Raw genomic sequence first — 19193 nt, 5'->3', positions numbered from 1 at the left:
AATATGAAACATTACATTAATCAATACACCAATTGCAATTAAATTTGTTTAAAGGAATAACAGTGGTCCTCTTTACCTAATTGGGGAACATCATGTTCCTGATGTTGTCTACCCGGATCATGCTCCACTTGGTCACCACCAACTACATGCTCTAAAATATTAACAATAAAGGTTACATTAATTACTACACTAATTTTCAATTTAAGATGTTTAATTATATTAATAATTACATAAAAAAATTTGAATAGCAAATGAATACCTCCACTACTAGGATGCACATCCGGACCTTCATGTATAGGTTCTGTTCCACGATTATCATGCTGCATTCCAATGTCACGCACAGTGTTATTATTGCTTGCTTATTTAAAAAAAATATAGTCACTTTATGTTGAAACTTAACATCAAATAGATTATTGGTTAAGTATTCAATTTGAAATAATTTTCATTTAGCTTAATTACCGTTGTGACAGATGCATCAGAATCTCGTGTTTGCCCACTCAATTCTCATAGCCGTTCAGCCACACCTATATAGCCTTGCTGGTAGCCAATTCTCTTGTCATCTTCCATGGGCGCTCTATTGAATTTAGAGCCCTGCATTTTTTCTTAGTATTGTGAATTTTGCTTGTATTGTTTGATAAAAAAAAAATTGTTTACAATTTATAAATATTTTGATGTGATACTTAATTTACTAATTCTTACAATTCGTGCGGCAAGTTTCATATAACCACTAGAGCCAAGTTTGTGTTGCCCATGCTTTTCTTGTCTTGCCTTAGCTGCCTTTGACGTGTCACTCAATCTATGAAAAGTTTGAAATATGTTAGATTATATAAATATAATGAATAATTAGTACATATTCACATTCTTAATAGTATCACATACCTTCTTTTGGCATCTGGTGGTGTATTTCCTTTTTTCCTTTCAATTCCCTCCTTTGCATCCAAAATCAGGTCCTTCCACTCCCTCTCTGGAATCATGGGGGGACGCTCATACTTTACTTTCTTCTCTAAATGTGTCCTGTATTGGTCCCTCACATACTTCAAATATGTGCCAGCTTTTTCCAGGAGCTTAGTCTTGTTGAATGTGTCATTTCCAAACAACCCTAACATACGGTTTGTGAGTTCATCTTTTAACTTTTTTTTCTTGGTCATTCCACCTTTAAAGCAAAAACAAACCTATTAGATTTAGAAAGAAACTGAAGCTACCTTTGATATAGTTCAAGAAATGGATAAAAGGAAAACTATTCTAGCAATGATATGAAATCAAAATAGTGGATAAGGGTTAGTTCACGTATGATGTTCCACCTTTTACGTATGGTGGGCCCAAATATCTACAATGAAATGTCATTAAGATTTTTATAAAAAATATCATTTCCTACAAAAAAAAACATGGGATCATTAGTCCAAAAGGAGTGATCAGTAAGTAAATTACAATTAGACTATATATAATAATATTTTTAAAGTACCTGGAACCTTCTGTATCTTCAAGGGAATCAATTCTTCATCGCTCACCACCAACGTGGCTTGCAATGTTCCCGTACTAGCAATATGGTAAGATCCAAGAAATGATGGTATGTTATCAGTAGTACTTGCCTCTGGCGCATCCTCATGTGCATCTCCTACCACAGTAAATGAATCCACTTTGAAATGCCTCCAAGAAAGAACACTTCAAGGGTAATAAACACATAACGAAAGAGAGAGAGAAAGAGGGATCTACCACCAGTGGGTGGGTCAACATGAGCCGGTGCAACAAACGATGTCTGCATGCTACGTGTTGCCAACATTGCACTCGGCAAGCCAATTGGGCTCGACCTCGGACCCATGTCAGCACCTGAAGAGTAATACATTAAATATGTAAAACATTAAAAAAGCAAGTTCACAAGTCCAAAAGAGTGGTTTTAATATATATAACATGGTCATCACCTGAACTACCCGCAATACCCTAATCATCACCACTAGGATGATGAGGCCCTATAAATTTCTATAAAAATAACACATACATATTTTATTTAATGACATAAAAGAGATAAAAATATAAACCATTATTGAACTTTTGTTATGATTAAAGCTTTCATTACTGCTTACTTGCAAGTTTTCCATTGTCGTCAACAATAGTTGCACCCTCTTTGTTATCTCATCATTCTGAGGACTTATGGTTGCCAAATCAACAATCTCTTGCCTAATTTTTCTAATATTCTTTTGTACAAATTGAATAGAGTTTACGCTAAGTGCGATGTCATCAGCGCATAACACTGTCGAGCGCCCCACATCCCTATGGAGGTGCTGAGGTACTGCAAGTTCCTTTCCCTTATCTCGAACATCCGTCTATGACAAGAATATAATTAACACTATCAAAATTACTTCAAAACACTCAAGAAAAGATCATAATGTAACAGTTTGATTCTATCTAATTTGTACAATTACAATGAGGTTTACCTACTTCGTAGAAGTGTCGGGACCTACACCCCTATCAATGCTATGTGGTGGATCCATGTGGCCCTGTGACAAAGAAAAAATATAAAAACGTTAGCGAAATGAAACCAATAGACTTAGCAAAAAAACTTAATAATACAATGGTTTATTGGATTCATTAATTGGAAGTTGGCTTAAATGGTATATATATAGTACATACCACCCCCATGATAGTAACTTTGTTTGTATCTATACGATTCAAATTGTAATCAATTAGCAGCTCTTCCCCTACACTTATTGATTTTATCGCACATACAAACACACAATTTCCCCTCAAATATGCAATTGGGTTGCTTATTAGTTGACCCAGGTCGTGTACTATTTATAAAACCTGCAATATTCCCTGTTGCTTTTGGCCTTCCATCAATGTATACAGCCACTCGTTTACTTTGATCATTATCTTTTTGTTGTATATAATTGGCTGACAGTGCATACCTACGCATACTTTTTTTATATCGAACAATCTGCATCCAATCATTATAATTGTAACAAGGTCCAACAAACTCCATCAATTCAGCAACTTTGTTGTAACAGACCTTTATGTTGTCCATGGAAAATAGGCCCAAACCATGTAACGATGAAGGTGCTATGCGATATATCCTCTCATTAACACAAAAATCAGTGTTTATTGGAGGAAGTTCCTTGGGTACACATTGTTTCAGTAGGTGTTTGTACCTCAAGGGCACCTCAATGTCGCCTTTGGTCTCATCATCATAAGAACATGACCCCCCTTGAGCAAGAAAAAATTCCATGCGTTTATTGAATTTTATTCTAATCTTTTGACCTCTAGTTGATCTCCCTATTTGAGATCTACTACATGTCTCACTTTCCTCTTCTATTCCTTCATTTCCCTCACTCGAGGAAGACACATCTGACAAATACCTATTTGGTGATACCTGTGCACCATCAAATGAGAGAGTTAGTTGGTAATGAGAGAGATATTTTGCAAATGAGGGTAATATTGATGAAGAAGTTGGCCATAAAGTTGATGTTGAGATTAAAATTTGAGTAAGTCCAATTGGGGCCTCAAGTGTTGATAACTGTATTAGATTTGCTGCTAATGTTGAGGTTTGAAAAACTGAGGAAGTTTGTTTTTCTTGTAATTTTTAAAAAATATATTATTTCTATAAGCTGTACTGACTTATACCTATCGATCCATGAGACAGTGCAGGATCCTCGTCAAAGGGGTTCAAGTTCCTGCACCAACAATTGAGCATCATAAGCATTACATTTGTAATTTGATAAACAATAAATACTGCAGTATCATAAGCATCATAAGCATCATAAGCATCACATATGTATCATCATATATGTAATTGAGCATCATAAGAATCACATATGTATCATCATATATGTAATTGAGCATCATAAGAATCACATATGTATCATCATAAACATGTAATCCATCACATAGCTAATAAGTAGTCCACATTCCATAAATAAACACAAAGTTCAAAAAATGTCACATGTATCATCATAAGCATGTAATCCATCACATATGTATTTTAAATCACCATCTATCACATAGCTAGAGGTGCATCATGAATTAATTAAGTAATGGCATTAGAATTCAAAACATATGAATTATTTATGTAACCATATAAGTCAAATCAATTTCTATCAAGATATCAATATTAAATAGATAATATAATAATCGCATCTCATACATTTCATTCATGTCATTGATCTTCTTCTTCATCCAACTCATCATCATGACCATCATCATCATCATCATCATCATCATCATCATCATCATCATCATCATCATCATCGTTGTCATTGTCATTGTGTTCGTCATTGTCATCACCATCATCGACACCATCACCATCACCATCACCATCATCATCAGCAATAGCACCATCATCATCATCAACTTCTTCTTCATGTACATTTCCGTCAGGAACATCATCAAGTAACTATCGATCGTGATCATCTATATCATCTTCTACTTCTTCGGTATCTTCTTCTTCCATCACATTATACATTATCGAACTTCCTCTTGGATCATGTCTAACAACAAATGACCAACCCGGTTTATGTGGAACCTCCGAGTAAAATACCTGCTCACATTGAATTGGGAGAACATAGGGCTCATCCCCAACTCGTTCAAATGACCTTGTATTAACCATTGTAAATCCATTATCATGTTCGATAACAATTCTATCAAGATCATTTATATTCACTCGTAGCCTATACCATTTGACGACGAACATAACTAATTTGAAGGAATTAAAGTCAAACTCAAGTATATCATCCAAAATGCCATAGTATCGATTTTGAGACACTTGAGGATGTATGTCGTTTCTAGATGAAATATTGGTCACCTCAAAGACTGCAGTTATCCTAGAATCACAAGTTTTCTTCGTGTCATCCAGCTGTTTGATGTGAAATTTATGACCATTGCAGCACATAGCCTTGTGGTGTTTGACCTGCAAGATGTCTAACATATTAAAATTATTGCATCATGAGTTGATAAACATACGAGTGATTAATAAAATTATACGTACCTGTTGATCTCTTAGACCATATGCTAAATCAAGTTCCCTTTGTGTAACATTGGAATCTCCATTACGATGAGCTTCTTTAACTAATGAAGCGACATCATCCCATGTTAATGTGCGACCAGAATGTTGACATCATTCAATCCACACCGTCATCCAATCAAGATTGTTTGCAATATACAAATGTAGCGCATCCCACTCTCGACCAACTGTACAAATAATTAATAGACCACTTACAACTGATTTATTTAGAAGATGAAGAATTAATTTACTATAATAACATCTTATAATTACCTCTCACTTTCTTCAATCTACCTTTCCCCATCAAGTGCTCCCCTTCAAATTTATTAATGGGGTTGGGATCCCAAATGCGATCTACGTGGATTTTTGCTGCAAACTTAGGAAGATATTTAGTAATGTACACCATAGTTTGGTATACCATATATCCCTCCACCATAGAACCCTCGGGATGTGCTCTTTGTCAAACCAAAGCCTTCAAAAATTTCAAGTGCCTCTCAACCATCCACATTGACCTAGTGTGTACAGGTCCACACAATTCGATCTCCTCAACTTGGTGTATGAGGTAGTGTTCTTGTGCATTGAAAAAAGTTGAAGGTAGACACTTTTGCATTTCACACATTAGATGAGGGATTTTTCTCTTCCAATATTTTATATCTTCCTTGTGGATTTCTTTAGATGACAACCACCTAATTAAAGAGATTGAAGACGCAAAAATATATAAACGAGACTTTACAAAATAATATACAATATATTGCATAACAAGTAAAACAAATGGCAAATATAATATCTATACAACAAATTGAACAAACATCACTACTTACCTCATGTATTTTCCAAGATCATATATGACTTGCTTGATATTATTGTCGAATTGGTCTGGGAGAGATAGAGGTAGAACATACTGCAACAATTATAAAATGATCTTTTCATTGTTTTCTAACATAATACAATGAAAAGTACATGCGCAGTATACAAATATATAGTAAATACACAAGAACTTGAATTACCTTAATGAAGGTATGCCAATCATGTGTTTTCATCCCTAGCCCAAATTCACTCTTCTTTGATATGAGATTGTTTATGTTCGCAGCAAATACTGTGGGAAATCAAATTTTTCGTATGACTTCTTTTATAGAATTGCTTTGCTACTTCGTTAATAACCAAGGAAGGGCACTTATATTAATTTGATCTCCATTGCTATTTGATTGAATGACATTTTTCATTGCATGATTGGATTCCACAATGTCACTACAAATTTTGACAATTTTTTCTTTGTCACGCCTTCCATCCAATATTTTCCATAATGTCTCTGTTATATTCTTTCCAATATGCATTGTATCAAACAAATGCACAATTTGTAGCTACTCGTAGTAAGGCAACCTACTGAATTGTCTGGGACAACTTTTTAGTCCCTTTAGAAGGTGGCCATCCATGCCTTGACGACCTTCAGTATCATCAATTACATCATTAGTAAACAAAACACGATAGAAAAATTCAAATTCCAAACATAAACCATTAGATGGAATGACATTACCTTGACGATTAATTCTATTATATTCCAACTTCCATAAGTGAGGAGTCATTCTTCGTGGCTTTGATGTAGTCTCTTCTTTCCCATTGAAAAGATGTTTTTCAGTATTCCGGTACTTATGATTTTTGTGAAGGAAGTGCCTATACTCATCAAACACCTGCTTTCCTAAACTTTTTGAATGACAGGATTTCATCTTTGGACCACAAACTGGACATGCAAATTTTCCCTTTGTTTGAAGACCTACAAGATAATGTATAATTCTATTAAATCTGTTAATTTTCATAATTATAATTATCATGCGCAACTTGAACACTATAACATACCACAAAAATGTGTTAGCCCTGGGGCATCATGTATTGTCCATACAAGCATTGCATGGAATTGAAATTGTCTTTGTCCTATTGGTCTAGAGATGTCATACATGGTGACACCATTCCATAACTCTAGCAACTCGTCGATAAGAGGCTCAATATATACATTCATATCTTTAACTTGGTACTTGCCTAGTGGAATGAACAAAAACATTACATAATTATTATGACCATTTTACTGCAATATTTATAATTAAATGTAGATGACTATTAAATGATAAAATACCTGGAACAATCATTGCCAACATTATGTGCTCCCTCTTTATTGACATCTATGGAGGAATATTATTGTTGATAACAAAAATAGGCCACGCCGAGTAAACAGATCTCAACTCTCCAAATGGATTGACACCGTTCGCTGCCAATGAAAGCCTGAGATTACGAGGTTCTTCTTTAAAGTGTGGCCACTTTTCCTCTATGTCCATAAATGCTAAACCATCTGTAGGCATTCGAATAATGTCATCTCGACTTCTATTGCGTGCATGGTAATCCATAAATTGTGCCAAGCTAGTGCACCTAAATAATTGTTGCATACGTGGAATAATGGGAATATAACGAAGAACCTTGCAAGGCACCTTTTTTGTTATTTGATCTATTCGATATCTACTAATATGACATTCAGGGCATTCTATTCCAAATTCATGTTGTTTATGATATATAATATGATCATTGGGACAAGCATCTATTGTTTGATACTCCATTCCAATATCTTTCATAATGGCAGATAATTCTCGGTATGAGCGAGTTAGAATATTTGATGGTGGTAAGAAAAACTCACCTATCAATCTATAGCAAAAAAAAAAAGTTTGAGGTGTTAATATAAAGAATATTAATGGTACATGATTCACCATTTATTAACTATAATGACATGTATGACACACCTTAACATACAAGAGATTGTTATGTTGGATAAACCATTCATAACCTTCAAGTTCACCAACAACAATACAACAGAGAGAAGAGTTGTTTGGGAGCCTTTGTAAAGGGGCTTATATGCCTTCTCAAGAAGAGGTAAATCATGAACATCAAGGTCATCCTGATCATCATGATCAGTTGTTCCAGTACTAAATGTGTCATGGATCAATGTATTTGTACCATCATCTTCAATTGTGTTTTCTAGTGCATGATCGTCATCTTCCATGGGATCATTATCTTCAGCTTTGATATTCACACCTCCATGTTCCTCCACTTCCAAAACCATATTCTCAGGGTTTTGTTGATCCATACCATGTGCTCTAGGGTGCTCCACCTATATAAAATTGATATACATAAATAAACCATGATCATGATCTCATTATCAAGTGATTTCTTATGTATATAAATTGTTAAAATGATATAATGAACAACTTACTAGTGGATGATAATCATGTCCCCCTTCAATGTGACCATGCTGCCTACAATGTTTCTTAGTTGTTCTGATTAGAAGTCTTCTAGTCTTTAAGCCCTTACAATTTTTGCAGGGACAATAACATTTCCCATCACCTTTTCTTTTCAAGTTAGACCATAATCTAGCAATTGTCTCTTTATTTTGTTCTTCGCTGATATTATCTGACATGGTCTTTCTTCACAGGCAAAAAAATTAGGCTATGGAAACTTCAGTGCAAAAGCTTCACAAAAATTGCAAATCGAACCAAAACCATTGAACTTAATAGAGAACATATTTAATGTAGCTGATTGTGTGAATTTCTGAGCATTGTGTCTGCAAATTCTTACTAAAATTTTGTCTGTTGTAGACTTTCTGAGAGACATTTTTGAGTATTCTAAGCAAAGCATTTATTTTAACATACACTTATTCATCCACATTGCAAGGATAACAATACAAGGCTCACATATTGGTCTAAGAGGATGCCATGGTCTCACAAAGTAACCAAGAACCATATGAAATGACGGTCGTCTTGAATCCACACACAACTAGGGAGGATCCATACGATTATGTATGACTTCCCCCTTGTTTGTTTAATGGGATTAGCCAGCTCCAAGACATAGCCGTCAATAATCACTAAGAATGTACAAGTGGATCATAACTACCCATACAACAAACACTTACCCCTATCCTCAAATTTTCCCAATGTTTGATTCCTTATATACACTCATCCAAGGTTATCTATGTCGATCTTGGTGAGGAATCACATCACAACAAAGAAGGCAACATTTAAAAATAGCAAGAGTTTCACTAAACTACCAAAGATCATAAATATTGAAAGAAAGAAAAAATAGTAACAATAATAAGTCAAATAAATGTGTTCAATTCCAATAGCAAATCAAACATAGCCACAATAACTACACAATAGAGAAAACTCACAATAGTGATTAAACTAATTCAAACAAGATAAAATAAAATTGTTGGCCCATGCAACAAAGATGAGAGATCATCAATAATTGAAGGAAACTTCACAATCCTTAAAAGTGCACATTACATAACTATACGACTAGAAATTGTGGCTAAATAGAGTGAAGATTCATCATGACTCCAATAATAGTCCCTCATGTGTGCATTTGCAGCATGAACACAAAAACTCCCACACGGCATGGCCATGTACCTGATGGAGAAGACATGCCTAGGCTACATGCCCAAAAAACATGACTATAATAATAGTCCCTCATGCATGCATTTGTGGCCTGCACACTACAAATCCTAACATATCATGGCAATACACCTCATAGAGAAGACACACCTAGGGCCACATTGCACATAGCAACATGCCTCACAAAGAAGACATGCATAGGGCACATGCCACATAGAAATGTGTCTTATGGAAAAATGTGCATGCATGTCACACACCAAAGCTATATGTATACATCATGAGGCACATTCATATGTTATCAAACACAACCTATTGTATCTAACATGAGTTCCTCTCTACATGTGTGCAAATCTTCCAGCACTAATCGCCACTAAGAAGGAATAACATAAAATGCATCTTCAAACATTTGTGTGTGTGTGGAATTGTGTCTTTGAACCCAAATCGCTACCATCACCTACACTATATCAAAACATAAGTATGGTGTGACATCATATCTATTTGCATAATGTCAAAACACATGCAAACATGAAAATCATCATAGCATGACAAAAATCAATCTCCACATGTTGGAACAAAGATATAAATAAGATAATAGGGTAAGATGAAACCCGTACCAAGAACCACATACCAACTATCGGCAATGCCATCAAGATAAATGTAGGATAGGATACCACTATGAGCCATCCAATGGCCCATTCTATGAGGAGAACTAGGGGATACTATCTTTGAAAGGTGTGGTCAATAGAGATAATCCCTACTAATGCCACAATATGTCACCATAGCTTCTTGAGTTTTCCATTCTTCTACTTAACACCACATTTATTGAGTTCCTCAACAACGAGGTTGGTTCTCAATAGGATGCACAAACATGTAAACACACAAGCATGGTTTCATCATACTTGTACAACAATACAAATTCATTTTTCTAGTTAATTACTTAGTGTAAAAATAACTCCATTACATAACATAGGGCAATAATCACCATAAGTTTTCAAATAAACTGCCCAAACATCAATTGGAGTTACCCTTTCTAAGGTACAAACATAATTTATTTATAACTTCAAAATTAAAATAATCACAATACATCCAAATAAGTTCAATAGTGCATGGAAATAGACAACATGATCCATAATTAAACCCATAAATTACCCTAATTGGATATGCTAATAAAATAGTGTCTCAAATAATAGAGATTATGTTGGACCTATAATAGAGATCTGGACTTTGTTTCATCATACACAAGCATGGTTTCATCATACTTGTATCCCAATACACCATCCATAGATAGGTACTCAGTACCACAATCTCATGGGTACCCTTTTAGCCGAATTTACCCTATATTTAGGTGAATCTACCCTTGTATCATTCCTTGATCTAGTATGTCATTCCACCAATCAATAATTTTTCCATATTCTTGGGAGAATACACTATCCCTTAGGTGAATATGCCATATCCTTAAATGAATCCTCCTTGTCATCATCCTAAGTCCTCTTTTTGTTAAGTCTTATCCCTTCTTCATCTTTAGGAAAATCCACCTATCATTATATGAATCTGCTTAGTCTCTTAGGTGAATCTATTTAATCCAATTCACCCACTCTCACAATCACAACCTATTTAATCCTATTCCCCACATTCCCCTCCTCAATAACCTCTAAAAATGGAATCACCAATCTCTACCCTAAACCTCATACTACTAATCTCCCTCATTCCCCTTGCATACACATCCTCTCCTCCCTCCTCGTCCCTCACCCTAACTCTGAGGCACAGACCCAACTCAAACACCACACAAAATCCCGATATCCACCCACCCCTGGTTTCCTCGTCTAGTATCTAGTTTCTATCTATCCCCGGGTAATGATTTACCTGTCTTCCTATTCATGGATTAGCGGTTCCAGCTTCCATCCATATATGGAATGGCAAGTTTCTCGATTTTGGTTGTACAACTATCAAACTATAGGTAGGGTGGGATAGCAATAGTTCCGGGAAGTAATAGTTGCTTGGACACCCGAACCCAAAGACACAACAACCAATTCCAATCATGGGGTAGCATCAAAGAATAATCGAAGGGGGTTTTAATCACAAAATAGGGTAGCATACACATGGCATGTGAACTGTATGATGGAATACCTCAGAGAGATGTCATTTCATGGAATTTTAAGATCGCAGGATATGCACAAAATGGATTAATTTGAAAAAAAAAAACTAGTTGCAAAAAAAAATTACTTGCCTTCATTGAAAAACAAAGAGTTCTTACCTTGCTTGTGCAGAGATCGCTCCGACAAGGGGGGCAGGGAGGCAAGACGACTTCGGTTTGCTTTCAAAATTAAAATGCCTTGTGTTTTTTTTTTAAAATAAAATGCCCGAGGTCGTCAGAATTCCGACGAACACGGGCATTTTCTTTTTAAAAATCAAATTTTCACACAATGCTCCTTGTCCGTCAGAAACCTCTGTCAGAATTTGACCCCAAATGTATTAGTGCCTACTTGCCATAATAAAGCTCAATGATGATAACGCACAAGAAGCTCTTTCAATTTCATATCTTCTATCCTCCTCTCCCCCCTATACCTATGGCTGCTCATGCCCCTGTACCTATGGCTGTTCCTGTGGCTGCCCCTGCCCCTATCCTCATCCTTGTCCCTGTCCCTATACCTATCTGGGACACTATGCTGCTAGCACCTGTAAAAGAAATCCACCTCTACCTCTCACCACACGAGCCTATCTCTCCTCTCCACCCTCTCTCCACAGAGCCACTCTCCTCTCTCCTATCACCCCCCGTCTCCTCCGCCGACCTCTACCTCTGCCATCTCCATCATCATCCTCATCCCCCCCACCATCTCCATCTATCTGCTCACCTAGATCTACTAGTCAAGGAAATGGATGCTCAGCCCAATATGCAGTATACTTTGCATCCATCCCTGCATCCTCTATCTCTGGCCACATATCCCAAGGCAAGGGAATCATCTATACTAGCTGCATTACTGCCTGATCATATGAAAATAATGGCTTGAAGTGTGCCTGATCCCTCACTATCCGTGCATACATCCTGGAACCCTGTGGCATCTTCTGAATCCTACTGAAGTGCCTGCAAACCCTATCAACCAACTGCCTCTCTAGTACATAGAGCGTCCACCCAATCAGATACCTGCTCCTGAAGGTGTATGGAAGCTCCACTGTGTCATCCTCCCACTCCTCGCACTCTCAGTATGGCCTCCATACCACAGTGTCAACCTCATCAATGACCCAGTTCCAGTGCTCCAGTCTCTCGATCTGCGGCTGTGAGGTAATCATGTCATATAAGTGAACAAAACTGCGCCCATGGCCCCTGCCTTTGAAATGAATCGGTCGGGTAACCGGTAGATGCTCATAAGCCAATACCTATAATAATGTCACTCTACAGCCCAATCCTATGGATCCATGGTATACAAACTGATGAAGCTCATAATACAAGTGTGCCAGCACGCATGGTCCCCAGGCATATCTGGTATGCTGTGTCACCAGTGTCTCCAATGTGCTCCCCCAGCCCATAACCAACCCTTGTGTCACCCTATCTGGACACAGGAACCCACTGATCACTCCTACCAGTACTGATGGTAATGCCAATCCTGTCTATGTCATGGTATCCCATGCCACGTGTCCTGTCCTCATCTCTAGTCTGGGATCCTGAAACACTCATCTTAGGGCATCCCTGTCTCTGTCTCGATCATAAGGTATCAACTCCCCATCGATCGGTATCCTCAGTATCTTGTATACATCCTCTAAGGTGACTGTCATCTCACCCATCGGTAAATAGAAAGTGCAAGTCTTTGAGTTCCATCTCTCAGCTAGCGCTGTCAATAACCCCATGTTCACCCGAAACTCAGGCACATACAGAATGAATCACAAACCCATAACCTCAATGGTTGCTCTATCCTCAAATGTTAGCTCCAGTCATAAACTCTGAGTCAAGGGGAATCTCTCCTGTGACTCTAGCATAGGTAGGTACTCCTGCAGTCAAACAAATTAGCTGTGTCAGTTAAAGTGGCATTCCCTGTTCATCACAAAATGTTGCCTATTATCCTAAGTGCTTATGATACTCTATCCTAGTGACACTCACTGTTCATCACAAAGTGTTGTTGTTTATCCTAGTGGTACTCCATGTTCATCACAAAGTACTATGTGTTTTGCACTCCCTATTCATCACAAAGTGCTGCTCTTTTTAGTACTCCATGTTCATCACAAAGTACTATGTCTTGGTACTCACTGTTCATCACAAAGTACCTCAATCTATCCTATCCTAGGGCCTCTGCTTGAGTGTATCCTCTTGAGTAGTTTCCTAATTGGCAACGTATGTTCTATCACAGAATTGTCAATCCTAGCCCTATCTGCTATTCTAGTCTTCCCTAGAGGACCTGCTTGAGTGTATCCTCTCAGCAACTTATCCAATCGACAGCATATGTTCATCACAGAACTGCTGATTTGGCCTTGAAGACATAAACACGCCTTCATGACATAAAAACGCTTACATATTGCACAAACGTGCCTGCTCTGCACAGACATGCTTGAAATACACAGATGTACCTATGCTCTGCACAGATGCACCTGCTCTACACAGACGTGCCCACACAGCACAAATGCGCCTGAACAACACAGACGCGCTTGCATTTGACATAGACACCTTTTCTTGCACAGACGCACCTGGCATAAACAAAGATGCACCTAGCTAACCCAGATGCACCTGGCACTAGCATAGACGTGCCTTGGCATTTTTTGACCTTGTTTGATATACCTAAATGCACATTTATTGCTCTACCTAGCATGCATTTATGACAACATTTATTGTGGCAAAGTACAAGAAGCTTTTGTGGTACTTACTGGCTCTCCTGCATATGCTGACCTCTGAAATTGGCGAACGTGATCGAATCTATGCACCAATGCCATCGTTGCTGCTCTATTCTCTCTCTGCACTCTGATCTATTGGATGTGTGGATGACAATGAGGATGTATTCCCCTCATGGTCTATTTTATAGACTATCCTAGCCCTAACCCTAGCCCTAGTTTCCCGAGTCAGTCTTCATTATCCCGTGACTCTGTCACTCTAACCTATCCGGATAGTCCATTCTAGCCTTTCTTTCTTATCGAGAGATTGTCTACGATCTTTTCACACATTTTCATCCAATCTCTCGAGGAGGCATATCATTCCAATCTTGGGGCAACTTTGTATCAGTTTATCTAATCTTATTTGAAACAACACGACAAGCTGCATTGTCTCAAAGAGGGGCAAAATGTAGACACCTAAAATTGTCCAGTCTAATTAAAAAAATATTTTATTTATTTAATTACTTTAGCCTAATTCTTCTATTAATTGAATAAATCTTTATTTATTTAATTAATTCATTTATCCTCTTCTAGCCTTATTTCTCATTTAAATAAATACCTTTATTTATTTAAATTATCCTTTTCCTAAATTAAATAAATATCTTATTTATTTAATTGATCCCACTTCCTCTATTAATTAAATGAATCTTTATTTATTTAATTAATTCATTAGCCTTTTCTACCTATGACACATGTCATTCATCTCTTAATTCATACACTACCTACCCTTTCATTATTTTCTTATTTCCTCTACCTACCCTCTAATCATAGCTGACCATTTATCTTTTACACCTCTCAATCTTATCCCTCCATTTCTTATAGTGTCTTCTATATAAGGAGATGCTTCCTTCATTATCAAACCCCTAACTGACTGATCAATTGACTTCCCAACTACACTTTTGAACTTTCATATGCGATCAAGCCTACTTGCAACCACATTTCTGTTCTTTGTTGAGCTCTTGTGCACATATAAAATCTGAGAGAAAATATATCAAGAAAGATCAATGGAGATAGGAAGAATGGAGATCCAAACCCTATTGGACATGTGATGGTATAATCTTTGTGATTTCATTTGATTTGCATTGCCTTAGGTAATCTTCATATGTTATGGTGGATCTTTGTTGTTGTTAGGCTAGGGTTTTGTGGTTGAATTCATTTAGTATTTCCATATTGTTGTATCCATTTTCACCGTATACACTAAGAAATTGACACAAGAGTACTTCAACCTAGAGGACATCTATAAAAGGTGGAGACTCCCTATTCATAGACCCAAGGTTGCAAGATCGATAGTACTGTTTGGTAAAGATGACAAATCTCCCTATGATGTCAATTTGTTCCATCCCTACTTCAAGTATACATACTACTGCACTGCTCAGGTTGTGGGAATAGAGGCTCATCCCTTGATGGATATAGCGGCTATGGTCATTTGTGCAGATTTGCAATCTAAAGATCCCCGGTTATTGGATTTTTCTACCTATCTTGTTGATGCTATCAATCATGGACTAGAAAAACTAAAAGGAGATATAATTAATGTGCATTTCAAGTATTACTCTGTTCTTATGCACATGCTATTGTATGTTGGGCAAGACAAAGGGCTATGGCCAGATGAGTTGTGCATTAGGGTGTATGATAAGGCTGGGATAAGGAAGCCTGTGCAACTATGGATATCTTCATGGGACCAAAGATATAGCAACAACCAGTACTAACACTTCGAGGAATACTTTTTTAAGACACTGCACAGATTATTGGGACACCCATGTGATCATGCTTTGTCACCTGAAATTCAGAGATTCTTAAGGCCAAAGGATTATGGTGAAGACACCGCAATTGAGCACAACTGGGGAGATTTTTACTTCTTTTTGGATTGCACTCAAATAAGAGTGTATGGATTTGAGGGAAAACCATATGAATTGCCTATCATTGTGCCTAGCAGAGTGGCATGCCTAGAGATTGTCAAGAAATTGTCAATAGTAAGTGCCCAACACTTAACTGATCATGGAAAATAATCCATCGTGCTTGGATTATTGGTCTTTTAAGACTTTATTGTCAAAAGATCAAAGAGCTATGGTTTGCTGCAGGATAAATTGGATTATTACAAGATGGTAGAAGGAGACCCTAGGCCAAACTTTGATCCAGAGGGATACATAGGGGCAACGAGGTCATCCCAAAAACTTAAAGTTGGAGAGCATGTATCGCCCATGCCTGATGATTTCATTAGAAACATAAGAAGGGTAGAAGCTAATGAAAAAAGGGCTAAGTACGAGTGAGTATTGTAAGCCTACAAATGGAATCTCTTTCGAGGGAGAATAAATGAGGACATGGTTCAAAACATAAAAGATCCCTTAGATCAATCAAATAAACTTATGGAGAATGAGCTAGAGTTGCTTGAGGGAGTTCCTGCTTATGTCTATGGGAAGCACATCAAAATTGTCAGGGGTACAGATCCCTTGGCCCAATTGTCTCCTCAATTTGTTTCTAATGTTTTTCCAATTGACTCCCCTAGAGAAGAGTATCCTCCTGGATTTGAGGATGGTGTGCAGATGGATCTAATGATGGGACAGTACAATGTCCAAGATGTTGGAGATATAAGGATGTTTGAACATGAATGTTTCATTGTTGATGATGATTTCATTTCCTCTAAAGAATTTGATACATTTTATATCAACATAAAGGAATACAAATTAGGACTACTATGAAAGAGAAAATGGAGGAGGAACAAGCCCAAAGGTTACAAAAAGAGGTGGACCTTCCTAAGAAAGAAATGACACCTGAGAAAGGAAGGCAGCTACTCAAGGATGTTGGTGTGCTAATCTACTCACAGTGGGACATGAGGTCTGCATTATTGTTTGATGGTTTCATCAAGAAGCAGGATCCCAACAAGCAGATCATACCAAAGGAGATAGACAAGATCTTTATGGGCTCAGGATATGATCTAGATCAAAAGGCTCTCATAATATGGGCCTTGTATATGAAGAAGAAGAAACCCATACTTGTCAATACAGATTAAGTTTTTGGCCACTTGATGATCCAGCAAGTTGGGAAAACTAATCCTAGAATCATAGCCAAATTGAACATGGATGTAGCAAAACTGAACCAGGAACAAACTGAGTTTTTGGTCAAAGAGAACAACACTTACAGAGGCTTGCATGAGAAGGCTACTGGAGAAATCCAGAGGCTAAAAGGACACTTGTCACAAAAGACTCCTATTATGGGGGGATATGAACCAGATATGGGTTTTCAACCTGACCTAAGGGTCTTAGATGCTATCTCTAATGCTACCTACTGGAGGATAAAGGCTAAAAAGTTGGCAAAGCAATTAACCAGTGCCCAACAAAAGATGAACAAATTGGCAAATGATGTCATTGAGCACAAGTTCAAAGCTATGTTGCCACATGCTAAACAATATTGGAAAGTATACACGGGAATTGTGAAATCTCTAAAAGAGCATGAGAAATTAAAGGTGAGATTGTAGGATGTATTTAAGGACAATGAGGCCATGAATGAAAAAGAAAGAGTTCAAGGGGACCAATACCTGATGGAGCATGTCAAATACACAAACACACTGAATAAAGATCTCCAAACATTTGATGAAGACTGTGTTGCAACAATACTGGTTGTCTACAAGGACGGTGAACTAACTCCATTAGAGCAATGGCAAAAGGAATTTGCACAGATTAAGGAGAAATTCGTGGCCTGATTTAACCAGGATGAAGATGTAGCTCCACATGTCAACCAGATAGTGTTTGATCTCTTGTCATTGGAGATGGATATGAAAAGAAAGAGTGTGGTTGTTAGATACTATAAGAGTGACAACTATATTATTCATCTTGGCATGCTTAATCTCTTTATCTTTCACTTTGTTAAGCAATTGTAATTAGGTTTTTAATGATGAAGAGACATGGCTTCTCATAGAATAGGTGTTGCTAACTTATTTTTATGAGCAAATTTTGTAAAATGAAGACATTATTTAGAATACTAGATATCGGACAAATACTATAGCCTCTGGCATACTATTGTACCATTTTGGAAGCTTTAATAGAATCAGTTGTTTTTCTCTTTATATGTGTTGTGGATTATCTCATTTTTTGTAGGCATGTGTTTGTGATATTATCTAAAGGAGATAAGGTTATTCATATTCTTACAGTGAAGTTTATGCTTCTATGTTATGAACTTGGATTAAAAGGATCTACTTGTGAATTGTAATTGTTCTTTGTAGTTGTTCCTTGGATGGCCCTTTAAGGTTAAGGTTAAATTCATTCAAGCAGTTTATGATATAAACATTTTGCAGATCTAATAAGAAACAGTAACTGACAGATTTACCAAAGGGGGTAGGTTTAAAAATTATCTCACAAATCACACATTAAGTCCTAAAGAAATATAAGACTCTGTAGCCCAAATAATAGATAAGACACTGGTCATTCATAAATCACAACCGTTACTATATTAATTACCTTTGCATTAAAACTATAGGATAATTAAGTAGGATTCATAGAACCAATTAGCAATAGTATATATACATATAAATTTCAAGTACAAAGATCGAATAGCTTTCACAACAACAATCTTGAACCCATCTGAAATCACCTATCCTAAGAAACTATGCCATTTTGAGGCAAGGAAGAATTTAGACCAAGATACCCAATCTACTATAAAAAGCACTAGTTATCAAAAGCCACTAGTGAAAAGGTATACCCACCTAGGTCTTGCAGAGCCTAAAGCGAGGGAGTTAGTAACTAAATAGGTTGACTCTATAAGTTGGCCAAGTCAATTGGAGGGTTTCATCATAGGAGTTGGCATTTCCTTAGAACCTATCCAATCTATTGATTTGAGATCCAACACAACATCCATAGATTTAGTATGAACTTCAACATGAAGGGTGATCGAGCCAATGGTAGGACAAGAGAATCCATCAAATAACTTCA

This window comes from Cryptomeria japonica, chromosome 7 (genome assembly GCF_030272615.1).
Source record: "Cryptomeria japonica chromosome 7, Sugi_1.0, whole genome shotgun sequence".
In the NCBI taxonomy this organism is placed as follows: domain Eukaryota; kingdom Viridiplantae; phylum Streptophyta; class Pinopsida; order Cupressales; family Cupressaceae; genus Cryptomeria; species Cryptomeria japonica.
The sequence above is the reverse complement of the archived record's forward strand: the minus strand, read 5'-3'. Positions refer to the sequence as shown.